Below are 13,895 nucleotides of genomic sequence, written 5' to 3'. Positions count from 1 at the left end.
ACACACGAGAACAATGCGTACATTATAATAATAAAGTCAGCGTCTGCCCTCTGCACTCCGTCAAGGATACGCGAGCGATCTAAAACCCCTGTATCTCGAAGTGACGAGAAATGCCGGGAGCGCTTGATGCTTTGAGCCAAAGGAAAGATTTAAATTGCACCTGCCTGATGCCCCGCACTACATTAAACGGCAATGTCACATTAGGTGGAAATCTGCTAGCTCGGCGGCTGTTTCCCAAAAGCGTTCGCTCCTGGCTTTCGCTCTTTTTTTTTTCTTTTCTTGAACAATAGGAGAAAAGCTTAACAGTATACAAAAGGCGGGTTGCCACGTTCCGATCTATAACACGTGTCTATGTACCTCTCCCAATGTGGAAGCTATGTATGGATGTTTGCCGATTGGTTGCGGAAAAAGAACACTAGCGTGGGCGCGGTGCGCAAGGCCTGCTCGCTGCTCCTGGTCCCCGCCGATTACTGAACGCCGTGTCACTGCGTTCAACTCACAAACGCATTCCCGAAAAAAGTCTGCTCCCAATAACTTCCTTAGTGGCACGTCGAAACATTGCTTATCCGTATGGTGATAAGGTAACGCCTAAGTGGGGGAATACAGATGTATCAATACCCGTCAAAAATATTAATAAAGAAAGGTCTATGCGGCAAAAGGGCTGCAACAGCGAGGTGCTATCAGTACCAGCGAGGTGTACGGCAAAGCTCGCGTTACCTTTGTGCTGCGCGCCCGTGAGGAAGCCTGCTGCATGGTGACCCGATTTTACTTGTCCATCTTGCGACAAGCATATACACGGGCCACGATTTCATGCATCGCAGTCTTGTAAGCCGCCGTGAAACAAAAGCTTTGGTTCTGTTCCTCAAATGCTTGCTTTTCCCTGCATGCCAACCGCAACAAAATTGCCACCGACAGCCTGGCACACTAATGAAGAAAAGTTGGCGCGACTTCACCAGTGTCTCTTAACCTGTCTAGCATTACCACGCCTAATACTAATAACAAGCTTAACATCAATAACACGCGTAACACTAGTAACACATTTAACATTCTGTAGCTCAGGGGATTTGCAGGCCCTGTCCTTTTTTAATCTTTCCTTAAGCAATAGAAACTGTCTATTATTATTATTATTATTATTATTATTATTATTATTATTATTATTATTATTATTATTATTATTATTATTATTATTATTATTATTATTATTATTATATTCAATCCCCTTATAAAACGTGGTGGTCACAAACGGTCACCTAGCCTTCATTGATTCAGGTATGCTAAAGCATGTATAGCATCTCCTTAATGCTCCTTCAGAACTCCTCAAAGTGCCTTGTACCGCTACATATGCGTGTAACAGACCCGGTCATATCAATCTATTTCCCGCTTTCAGTTCGATTAATACTCTAAAGGTCTCTTATTCTGTCCACTTTAAATCCAAGCGCTTCTGGATGGTGTACCATAACTACGGGTCTCACTAGGTGAATCGCTTAGCCTTCCATAAAAATCTGCTGAGCAATCTCTGCATTTTCGCTGCCGCATACACATGCTTTGTGCTATGTGTATTTCCTCCCATATGATTTTGTCCTTATGCAATCAGCTCGAGCTTCAAATAGGCAATCACTGCACTGCACTGTTATAAAGATTTTCCCTCTTGATTTCTTCCCATTCTAGTAATACTCAATCGTCTTTTTTTCCTGTTTATTTCCTTCTTTTCGATGATTCCTGGTTGTCTATTTTCACTTTCGAATAACTTATACTTGGTTGCCACCTTTTTTTACCTCTTTCTCCATTCTGAATCCACGCTTATCAGGTACAGATACTTGTGCATCTTAGCCGCCAATTTATTTTCGTCCATGTCCTTGAGCCTTTCAAGAAAAATTTTGCTCTGCACTTCTCAAACTTCAAAAAAGGCCGAACCCATGCTGCACTGCCTAATTTGTGGTTTTACCATGGGCTCCCAAAGTTAACCGGCCTATGGATCTTTAGTTGACGTCATACACGCACAAGATATCCGATTTTAAGCATCGAATGTCATTCGCAAACGTCAGAGCTGGCTCCGTTACTCCTTTCCAGAATCCAAGCACCACCTTATACTCATTCTGGCCCCAAAGCGCTCCATTTCATTATTGCTATATTCTACTTCCCTTTTATTTACAGAATATCTCGGTGGGTGCTTGAGTAAGTCTCTCCATTTATGTATACGCCGAGGTATCTATATTGCTTGAATAAGGGTATGACTTACTTTTGAATTGACACTATGTAGATTACTCGTCTCTCAATTAAGGATAATATTTGCCTATTTCTCTGAGTTAAACTGAATGCCTAGATTTGTCGCTGCGTTGCCATATATATATATCGGAATTTTCTGTAAGTCTCTTGTATTGTGAACCAGTAGCACTATGTCATCCGCATACATCAGCCCGGGGAATTTTTGTTGCACCATTTGACCATTGCGCATGTAGGATAAATCGAAACCTAATTCACTGTTTCGCAATCATTATATGCCCTTAATATAAAGGGTGAGCAGTGCTACTACCATCGCCACCACAAGGCCTAGCGGAGAAGCTTTCATATGTTCCCTCGCAGACGCTCCCAATGCTCTAACGTGTGAGAGAGAAAGAGAGCATTCCAGTTCCTACGGCACTTCTGCAGCAAGAAAAACAACAAGCGCCATCCTTCAACTATGTGTGACAACCACTCCCCTCTCTCAAAATGCTCTTAACGATCTCGCTGCCGTCCGAGACTCTCTCTCTCTCTCTCTCTCTACGCTTTTGATTTTTTTCCGACTGCCACAGAGAGCAGCGACCCAACCGGTGGCAATTTCTATGCTTCGTGCCTGTCCTCGCTCGATTAACTCGGAGACTCGGACATTCTGGCAATTAGTTTCTGTTTAAAGCTCACCGCAGGTAGTACCGTGACTCTTGCATCTTTTAATGTCTCTATGATGGCGCCATTCATGAGGCAACAGCCACCCGCATGACGTGAATCCTTTTTCATCGCGGCTCCCAATGCAAGTGAAAAGAAGGGAAAACAAGATGGTCTCCCACCGGACCGCACCGTTCTGTGATCGGTGTCTTCGACTCGGTGTTTGTCGGCGCAGCAGCTCAATTACGCGAGTGGAGTACATCGTGGGAGACGTGTAAATGACAACCCACACGGTTGTGGTACAAATAAAAATGTCTCCCGAACCTTTGCCAAGTGCATAAACTTGCCGCCAGCGTGCTGCGGCGAGTGTGATGTTACCGTTGTTTCGTAGACGTTAGACAAGGTGTGCGCTGCATACGCATGTCCGCCCTCGCACAAGTTACCAGAAAGTTTCTCTCTGGCCTAAAAGCAATGTACACGCTTACGTCGCGAAATTTGTGTGAAGAAGGAGAAACAATCACGGCGCTATTTTGTCGCGATGCCTTAAGCTCGATTCTTTGTAAAATCACGACAAGCTGATCTTGTTGCTAACACTGGCGCAGTGTAGCCATGACCACGGATGTAGCACCATTTGTATATATACTTCAATAAGTATAATAGACGCCTACGTTCATGACAGTTGTTAGATTAAAGAAGATGAGAGTAACGTAATTACGCCAAATGCTGGAGCTTCCAAAATTTGCTCCAACCTGTGTTTCATTCTTTTCAAGACCCATCACTAGCATGATGGGCGCTGCGTGTATGCGGGCTTCACTTTCGGCATGGTGCACCACTAAGCTGTCGATGCAACTGTTCTTTCGACTAGAGCACTTTGTGACCGCATCTTCAAGAAAACATTCATATCGACACTTACGTTTTGGTGACGAGCCCAATTCGAACTTCTGACAACACTGTTGCAACGTCTAGCTGCGATGTTGTTTCAGAGTTGGGTCCTGCCCAGCGGGCAATGGCCTTTAGCACGAGACACTCCTTTTTTACATGAAGCTCATCGCTGGCCAAAACCTCCATCAGTACTTCCACCGGCACTAGCTTAATATCATAGTTCGACTTGAACCCCTGCAATCAATGCACAGTTGTGTAAAAGATCAAACTGTGCAGAAATGCGAGCAATTTGACAGTTTACAGATCACACCTGAAACATCAACTTTACATGCCCACCTCGACAAATCTCTCTTAATAAGTGGTATCCTGGTTAAAGTATATGAGCGTCAAAATACTTTCGCGTTGTGGCGGTAAAGAACCAGACACATCCAATACTGTGTGTTAACGATATAAACTTTTCTTTTTGTGGTAAACTGGCTCTCAAGTAAACAAGTAATACTTAAACCACATATTCACACAGCACATATACAATGAAAGCACGGAAAAAAGTTCACCGGACATACAGCGACTTACAATGAATATACTAAAAGCAGCGAGTAAATATCAAAGCCAACCTGCATGGACATACTCATGCAACAGTACCTTCGAGCAACTCTAGCTTGCAATCAGACGAAGAAAGAGAGGGTACTGATATGCAATTACCAGGCATTTCTTTTTATGCGGAACGGCTCCGCGATTTCTCAGCTTCCGACTGTCGTGTCTAAATATGCCAGAAAAGTGCTCGAAAGATCCCAACCACAACAGCAACCACACAGTAAGCAGACAAACAGGAACGGGGCATACATTGTAATTTTTAAGTCAGCGTCTGCCCTCTGCACTCCGTCAAGGATACGCGAGCGATCTAAAACCTTTGCATCTCGTATAAAGCGACGAGAAATGCCAGAAACACTTGATGCTTTGGGCCAAAGGCAAGATTTAAATTGCGCCTCCCTGATTCTCCGCGCCACGCTAAACGGCAATGCGACATTTGGTAGAAATATGATAGTTCACCCGCTCTTTCCAAAAAGAGTTGCATCCTGGCTTTCTCTCTCTTTTTTTCTTGAACAAGCACGCACCAGAGAAGAGCCTAGCAGTAGAAAAATGGCGGGTTGCCACGTACCGATCTACCACACGTGTCTATGTACCTCTCCCAATGTGGAAGCTATGTATGGACGTTTTCCGATTGGTTGCGGAAAATGAACACTAGCGTAGGCGCGGTGCGCATGGCCTGCTCGCTGCTCCTGGCCCACACCGATTACTGAACGCGTGCGCGGGGCCTGCTCGTTGCTCTTGGCCCACACCGATTACTGAACGCCCTGTCACCGCGTTCGACTCAAACACATTCCCGAAAAAAGTCTGCTCCCAATATCTTCCTTAGTGGCACATCGGAACATTGCTTATCGGTATGGTCATCATGTAACGCCTCAGTGGGGGAATACAGATGCATGAATACCCACCAAAAATATAAAGAAAAGCTCTGTGCTGCAAAAGGGCTGGAATAGCCAGTTGCTCTGTGCTATCAGCACCAGCGAGTTCTACGGCAAAGTTGGAGTTACCTTTGTGAGTACGTCCGTGAGGCCGTCTGCTGCATGGTGGCCCTATTCTGCTTGTGGGTCTTGCAACAAGCATATACACGGGTCATGATTCCGTGCATCGCTCACCGCTCTATTGAAATCGTCGCTGAACAAAAGCTTTGGTGCTGTTCCTGAAATGCTCGCTTTTCCCTGCATGCCAACCGCGAATTTACCACCGACAGCCTTGCACACTAAGAACAAGAAAACTTCTCCAAACTTCACCAGTGTCCTTTAACCTGTGTAGTATTATTAACACGCCTAAGAATAATAACACGCATAACACCGATAACAGGCTTAACATTAATAACAAATTCAAGGAATTTGCAGGCCCTGACCTTTTTTAATCTCTAGGGTTTCTGAGGAACAGAAACTGCCCGCCTACGTGATGATGATGACTATTACTATGATTATAATGGGGATGACGGTGATGATTATGGCATCCTCTATAAAACGAGGTACTCACAAATGGCCGCCTAGCCTACTTGATTGACTCAGGTATGCTATACATGTTTTTCATATTAGCATTTTTGTATTCATCCTAATGTTTTTGTTTTCTTCAGAACTCTTCTACGTGCCTTGTACCGCTACCTATGCGTGTAACAGACCCGGTCGTATCAATGTCTAAATATACTCTAAATGTGTCTTCCTTATCTTCTGTCCACCTTAAATACAAGCGCTTCTGGTTGGTGTACGTTACCTACGGGTCTCACTAGGTCAATCGCTTGGCATTGAATAAAGATGCCCTGAGCGGTGTCTGCATTTTCGTTGCAGCATACACATGCTTCATGCTGTGTATATTTTCTCGTATGTTTTTGTTATTACGCAATCAGCTCGAACTTCAAATAGGCAATCACTGCCTTTTGTGCTATCATACACATTTTCCCTCATAATTTCTTCCCATTCTTGTAATACTCTATGGTCTTTTTGTTTGCACTATTTGCATCCAGTTCCCCGTTTGTTTATCTAATTCTTTTTGATGACTCCTGGTCTATTTTCACTTTCAAATACCCTCGGCTTCAAATACTTGGCTGCCAACCTTATTCACCTCTATCTCCATTCTGAATTCACGCTTTTCAGGTACAAATACTTGTGCATTTTAGACACCAATTTTCGTCCATGTCCTTGAGCCTTTCTCTTGCTCTGCACTTCTAAGACTTCAAAAGAGGCCGAACCCATACTGCACTGCCTCATTTGTGGTTTTACCATGGGCTCCCAAAAGTTAACCGGCCTATAAATCTTTAGTTAACGTCATACACGCACAAGATATCCGATTTTAAGCATCGAATGCCATTCGCGAACGTCAGCGCTGGCTCCGTTACTCCTTTCCAGAATCCAAGCACCACCTCATACTCATCCTGGCCCCAAAGCGCTATATGTTTCATTATTGCTACATTCCACTTTCCTTTTATTTTCAGGTTATCTCGGTGGGTGCTTGAGTAAGTCTCTCCTTCGTTCATGCATACGCCGAAGTATTTATATCGCTTGACTATGGGTACGACTTACAGTTGAATTGACTATTTAGATTACTCGTCTCTCCATTAAAGATTATATTTGCCTATTTCTCTGTGTTAAAATGAATGCCTAAATTTGTCGCTGCATCGCCATATATTTTCGGAATTTTCTGTAAGTCTCTTGTTTTGTGAGCCAGTAGCATTATGTCATTCGCATACATCAGTTCGGGGAATTTTTGTGACACCATTTGTCCATTAAGCATGTAGGATAATTTGAAACGTAATTCATGTTTTCAAATCTTTATATACCCTTAACATAAAGCGTTAACAGCAGCACAACCATCGCCACCACAAGGCCTAGCGGAGAAGCATTCATATATTCCCTGGCAGACGCTCTCAACGCTCTAAGGTGTGAGAAAGAAAAAGAGAGCATTTTAGTTCCTCCAGCGCTTCCGCAGCAAGAAAAACAAGCGCCACCATTCAACTATGTGCGTCGACCACTCCCATCTCTGAGTGCTCTTAACGATCTCGCTGCATTCCGAGACACACAATCTATGCTTTTTAATTTTTTCCGTTGCCACAGAGCAGCGACCCAACCACTGGCCATCTCTCTGCTTCGTGCGTGTCCTCGCTCGATTAACTCGGATACTCGGACGTCCTGGGAATTAATTTCTGCTTTAAGCTCACCGCAGGTAGTACCGTGACTCTTGCATCTTTTAATATATCTCTATAATGGCGCCATTCATGAGGCAACAGCTGCCCGCATGACGTGAATCCTTTTTCATCGCGGTTCCCAATGCAAATGAAAAGAAGGGAAAATAAGATGGTCTCCCACCAGACGGCACCGTTATGTGATCGATGTCTGATTCGGTGTTTGGCGGCGCAGCAGCTCATTTACGCGAGTGGAGTACATCCTGGGAGACATGGAAATGGCCTCAACCCACACGGTAGTGGTACAAATAAAAATTTCTCCTCGACCTTCGCCAAGTGCATCAACTTGCCGCCAGCGTGCTGCGGAGAGTGTGACGTTGAAGTTTTTTCGAAGATGTTAGACAAGGCGCACGCTGCACATGCGTGTCCGCCCTCGCACAAGTTAACACAACTTTCTCTGGGCCCTAAAAGCAATGTACACGCTTACGTCGCGAGATTTGTGCGAAGAAGAAAGAATCAGGGCGCAATATTGTAGCGATGCCTTAAGCTCGATTCTTTGTCAAATCACGACAAGCTGATCTTGTTGCTAACACTGGCGCAGTGTAGCCATGACCACCGATGTAGCACCACTTGTATATATACTTCAATAAGTATCAATAGACGTCTACGTTCATGACAGTTGTTAGATTAAATAAGATGAGAGTAACGTAATTACGCCAAATGCTGGAGCTTCCAAAATTTGCTCCAACCTGTGTTTCATTCTTTTCAAGACACATCACTAGCATGATGGGCGCTGCGTGTATGCGGGCTTCACTTTCGGCATGGTGCACCACTAAGCTGTCAATGCAACTGTTCTTTCGACCAGAGCACTTAAAGATTTTGTGACCGCATCTTCAAGAAAACATTCATATCGACACTTACGTTTTGGTGATGAGCCCAATTCGAACTTCTGACAACACTGTTGCAACGTCTAGCAGCGATGTTGTTTCAGAGTTGGGTCCTGCCCAGCGGGCAATGGCCTTTAGCACAAGACACTCCTTTTTTACATTAAGCTCACCGCTGGCCAAAACCTCCATCAGTACTTCCGCCGGCAGTAGCCTAATATCATAGTTCGACTTGAACGCCTGCAATCAATGCACACTTGTGTAAAAGATCAAATTGTGAAGAAATGCCAGCACTGACAGTTTACAGATCACACCTGAAACATCAACATTACATGCCGCCTCGACAAACCTCTCTCATAAGTGGTATCCTTATTAAAATATATGGGCATCATAATATTTTCGCGTTGTGGCGGTAAAGAACCAGACACATCCAGAACTGTGTGTTAACGATATAAACCATTTTTTTATGGGAAAGCTGGTTCTCCAGTAAGCAAGTAATACATTAACCACATATTTCACACAATGCATATACATGGAAAAAAAAGTTCAGTGTACAGACGGCCACTTACAATTCATGTACTTATTGAGAAAAAGAGCGAGTAAATATCTGAGCCAACCTGCATGGTCATACACATGCAACAGTACCTCTGCAATCTGACGAAGAGAGAGAGGGTACTGATATGCAATTACCAGGCATCTTTTTTATGTGGAACGGATCCGCTATTTCTCAGCTGCCGACTGTCGTGCCTAAATATGCCAGAAAGGCGCTCGAAAGGTGCCAACCACAACAGCAACCACACAGTATGTAGACACACGAGAACAATGCGTACATTATAATAATAAAGTCAGCGTCTGCCCTCTGCACTCCGTCAAGGATACGCGAGCGATCTAAAACCCCTGTATCTCGAAGTGACGAGAAATGCCGGGAGCGCTTGATGCTTTCAGCCAAAGGAAAGATTTAAATTGCACCTGCCTGATGCCCCGCACTACATTAAACGGCAATGACACATTAGGTGGAAATCTGCTAGCTCGGCGGCTGTTTCCCAAAAGCGTTCGCTCCTGGCTTTCGCTCTTTTTTTTTTTTCTTTTCTTGAACAATAGGAGAAAAACTTAACAGTATACAAAAGGCGGGTTGCCACGTTCCGATCTATAACACGTGTCTATGTACCTCTCCCAATGTGGAAGCTATGTATGGATGTTTGCCGATTGGTTGCGGAAAAAGAACACTGGCGTGGGCGCGGTGCGCAAGGCCTGCTCGCTGCTCCTGGTCCCCGCCGATTACTGAACGCCGTGTCACTGCGTTCAACTCACAAACGCATTCCCGAAAAAAGTCTGCTCCCAATAACTTCCTTAGTGGCACGTCGAAACATTGCTTATCCGTATGGTGATAAGGTAACGCCTAAGTGGGGGAATACAGATGTATCAATACCCGTCAAAAATATTAATAAAGAAAGGTCTATGCGGCAAAAGGGCTGCAACAGCGAGGTGCACTGTGCTATCAGTACCAGCGAGGTGTACGGCAAAGCTCGCGTTACCTTTGTGCTGCGCGCCCGTGAGGAAGCCTGCTGCATGGTGACCCGATTTTACTTGTCCATCTTGCGACAAGCATATACACGGGCCACGATTTCATGCATCGCAGTCTTGTAAGCCGCCGTGAAACAAAAGCTTTGGTTCTGTTCCTCAAATACTTGCTTTTCCCTGCATGCCAACCGCAACAAAATTGCCACCGACAGCCTGGCACACTAATGAAGAAAAGTTGGCGCGACTTCACCAGTGTCTCTTAACCTGTCTAGCATTACCACGCCTAATACTAATAACAAGCTTAACATCAATAACATGCGTAACACTAGTAACACATTTAACATTCTGTAGCTCAGGGGATTTGCAGGCCCTGTCCTTTTTTAATCTTTCCTTAAGCAATAGAAACTGTCTATTATTATTATTATTATTATTATTATTATTATTATTATTATTATTATTATTATTATTATTATTATTATTATTATTATTATTATTATATTCAATCCCCTTATAAAACGTGGTGGTCACAAACGGTCACCTAGCCTTCATTGATTCAGGTATGCTAAAGCATGTATAGCATCTCCTTAATGCTCCTTCAGAACTCCTCAAAGTGCCTTGTACCGCTACATATGCGTGTAACACACCCGGTCATATCAATCTATTTCCCGCTTTCAGTTCGATTAATACTCTAAAGGTCTCTTATTCTGTACACTTTAAATCCAAGCGTTTCTGGATGGTGTACCGTAACTACGGGTCTCACTAGGTGAATCGCTTAGCCTTCCATAAAAATGTGCTGAGCAATCTCTGCATTTTCACTGCCGCATACACATGCTTTGTGCTATGTATATTTCCTCCCATATGATTTTGTCCTTATGCAATCAGCTCGAGCTTCAAATAGGCAATCACTGCACTGCACTGTTATAAAGATTTTCCCTCTTGATTTCTTCCCATTCTAGTAATACTCAATCGTCTTTTTTTCCTGTTTATTTCCTTCTTTTTGATGATTCCTGGTTGTCTATTTTCTCTTTCGAATACCTTATACTTGGTTGCCACCTTTTTTTACCTCTTTCTCCATTCTGAATCCAAGCTTATCAGGTACAGATACTTGTGCATCTTGCCACCAATTTATTTTCGTCCATGTTCTTGAGTCTTTATTCAAAAATAAGCTCTGCGCTTCTCCGACTTCAAAAGAAGCACAAACCCATGCTGCACTGCCTAATTTGTGGTTTTACCATGGGCTCCCAAAGTTAACCGGCCTATGGATCTTTAGTTAACATCATACACGCACAAGATATCCGATTTTAAGCATCGAATGTCATTCGCGAACGTCAGCGCTGGCTCCGTTACTCCTTTCCAGAATCCAAGCACCACCTCATACTCATTCTGGCCCCAAAGCGCTCTGTTTCATTATTGCTATATTCTACTTCCCTTTTATTTACAGAATATCTCGGTGGGTGCTTGAGTAAGTCTCTCCTTCATTTATGTATACGCCGAGGTATTTATATTGCTTGAATAAGGGCATGACTTACTTTTCAATTGACACTATGTAGATTACTCGTCTCGCAATTAAGGATAATATTTGCCTATTTCTCTGTGTTAAACTGAATGCCTAGATTTGTCGCTGCGTTGCCATATATATATCGGAATTTTCTGTAAGTCTCTTGTATTGTGAACCAGTAGCACTATGTCATCCGCATACATCAGCCCGGGGAATTTTTGTTCCACCATTTGACCATTGCGCATGTAGGATAAATTGAAACCTAATTCACTGTTTCGCAATCATTATATGCCCTTAATATAAAGGGTGAGCAGTGCTACTACCATCGCCACCACAAGGCCTAGCGGAGAAGCTTTCATATGTTCCCTCGCAGACGCTCCCAATGCTCTAACGCGTGAGAGAGAAAGAGAGCATTCCAGTTCCTACGGCACTTCTGCAGCAAGAAAAACAACAAGCGCCATCCTTCAACTATGTGTGACAACCACTCCCCTCTCTCAAAATGCTCTTAACGATCTCGCTGCCGTCCGAGACTCTCTCTCTCTCTCTCTACGCTTTTGATTTTTTTCCGACTGCCACAGAGAGCAGCGACCCAACCGGTGGCAATTTCTATGCTTCGTGCCTGTCCTCGCTCGATTAACTCGGAGACTCGGACATTCTGGCAATTAGTTTCTGTTTAAAGCTCACCGCAGGTAGTACCGTGACTCTTGCATCTTTTAATGTCTCTATGATGGCGCCATTCATGAGGCAACAGCCGCCCGCATGACGTGAATCCTTTTTCATCGCGGCTCCCAATGCAAGTGAAAAGAAGGGAAAACAAGATGGTCTCCCACCGGACCGCACCGTTCTGTGATCGGTGTCTTCGACTCGGTGTTTGTCGGCGCAGCAGCTCAATTACGCGAGTGGAGTACATCGTGGGAGACGTGGAAATGACCTCAACCCACACGGTTGTGGTACAAATAAAAATGTCTCCCGAACCTTTGCCAAGCGCATAAACTTGCCGCCAGCGTGCTGCGGCGAGTGTGATGTTACCGTTGTTTCGTAGACGTTAGACAAGGTGTGCGCTGCATACGCATGTCCGCCCTCGCACAAGTTACCAGAAAGTTTCTCTCTGGCCTAAAAGCAATGTACACGCTTACGTCGCGATATTTTTCTGAAGAAGAAAGAATCAGGGCGCTATTTTGTAGTGATGCCTTAAGCTCGATTCTTTGTCAAATCACGACAAGCTGATCTTGTTGCTAACACTGGCGCAGTGTAGCCATGACCACGGATGTAGCACCACTTGTATATATACTTCAATAAGTATAATAGACGCCTACGTTCATGACAGTTGTTAGATTAAGGAAGATGAGAGTAACGTAATTACGCCAAATGCTGGAGCTTCCAAAATTTGCTCCAACCTGTGTTTCATTCTTTTCAAGACACATCACTAGCATGATGGGCGCTGCGTGTATGCGGCCTTCACTTTCGGCATGGTGCACCACTAAGCTGTCAATGCAACTGTACTTTCGACCAGAGCACTTTGTGACCGCATCTTCAAGAAAACATTCATATCGACACTTACGTTTTGGTGATGAGCCCAATTCGTACTTCTGACAATACTGTTGCAACGTCTAGCTGCGATGTTGTTTCAGAGTTGGGTCCTGCCCAGCGGTCAATGGCCTTTAGCACGACACACTCCTTTTTTACATTTAGCTCATCGCTGGCCAAAACCTCCATCAGTACTTCCGCCGGCAGTAGCCTAATATCATAGTTCGACTTGAACGCCTGCAATCAATGCACACTTGTGTAAAAGATCAAATTGTGAAGAAATGCGAGCAATTTGACAGTTTACAGATCACACCTGAAACATCAACATTACATGACGTCTCAACAAATCTCTTATAAGTCGTATCCTGATTAAAGTATATGGGCATCAGAATACTTTCGCGTTGTGGCGGTAAAGAACCACACACATCCAGAACTGTGTGTTAAGGATATGAACTTTTTTGTGGGATAATTGGTTCTCCAGTAAACAAGTAATACTTAAACCACATATTCACGCAGCACATATACCACGAAAACACGGAAAGATGTTCACCGGACATACAGCGACTTACAATTTATATATTTATTAGGAAAACCAGCGAGTAAATAGCAAAGCCAACCTGCATGGACATACACGTGGAACAGTACCTTCGAGCAATTCTAGCTTGCAATCCGACGAAGAAACAGAGGGTACTGATATATGCACTTACCAGGCATTTCTTTTTATGTGGAACGGCTCCGCGATTTTTCAGCTTCCGACTCTCGTGTCTAAATATGCCAGAAAGGTGCTCGAAAAATCCCAACCACAACAGCAACCTCACAGTAATTAGACATACTGGAATGGGGCATAAATTATCATTATTTTAGTCAGCGTCTGCCCTCTGCACTCCGCCAAGGATCCGCGAGCGATGTAAAACCTCTGCATATCGTATAAACTGACGAGAAATGCCAGAAGCACTTGATGCTTTGGGCCAAAGGCAACATTTAAACTGCGCCTGCCTGATTCTCC

Source organism: Dermacentor andersoni, chromosome 11 (assembly GCF_023375885.2).
Source record: "Dermacentor andersoni chromosome 11, qqDerAnde1_hic_scaffold, whole genome shotgun sequence".
Taxonomy (NCBI): domain Eukaryota; kingdom Metazoa; phylum Arthropoda; class Arachnida; order Ixodida; family Ixodidae; genus Dermacentor; species Dermacentor andersoni.
The sequence above is the reverse complement of the archived record's forward strand: the minus strand, read 5'-3'. Positions refer to the sequence as shown.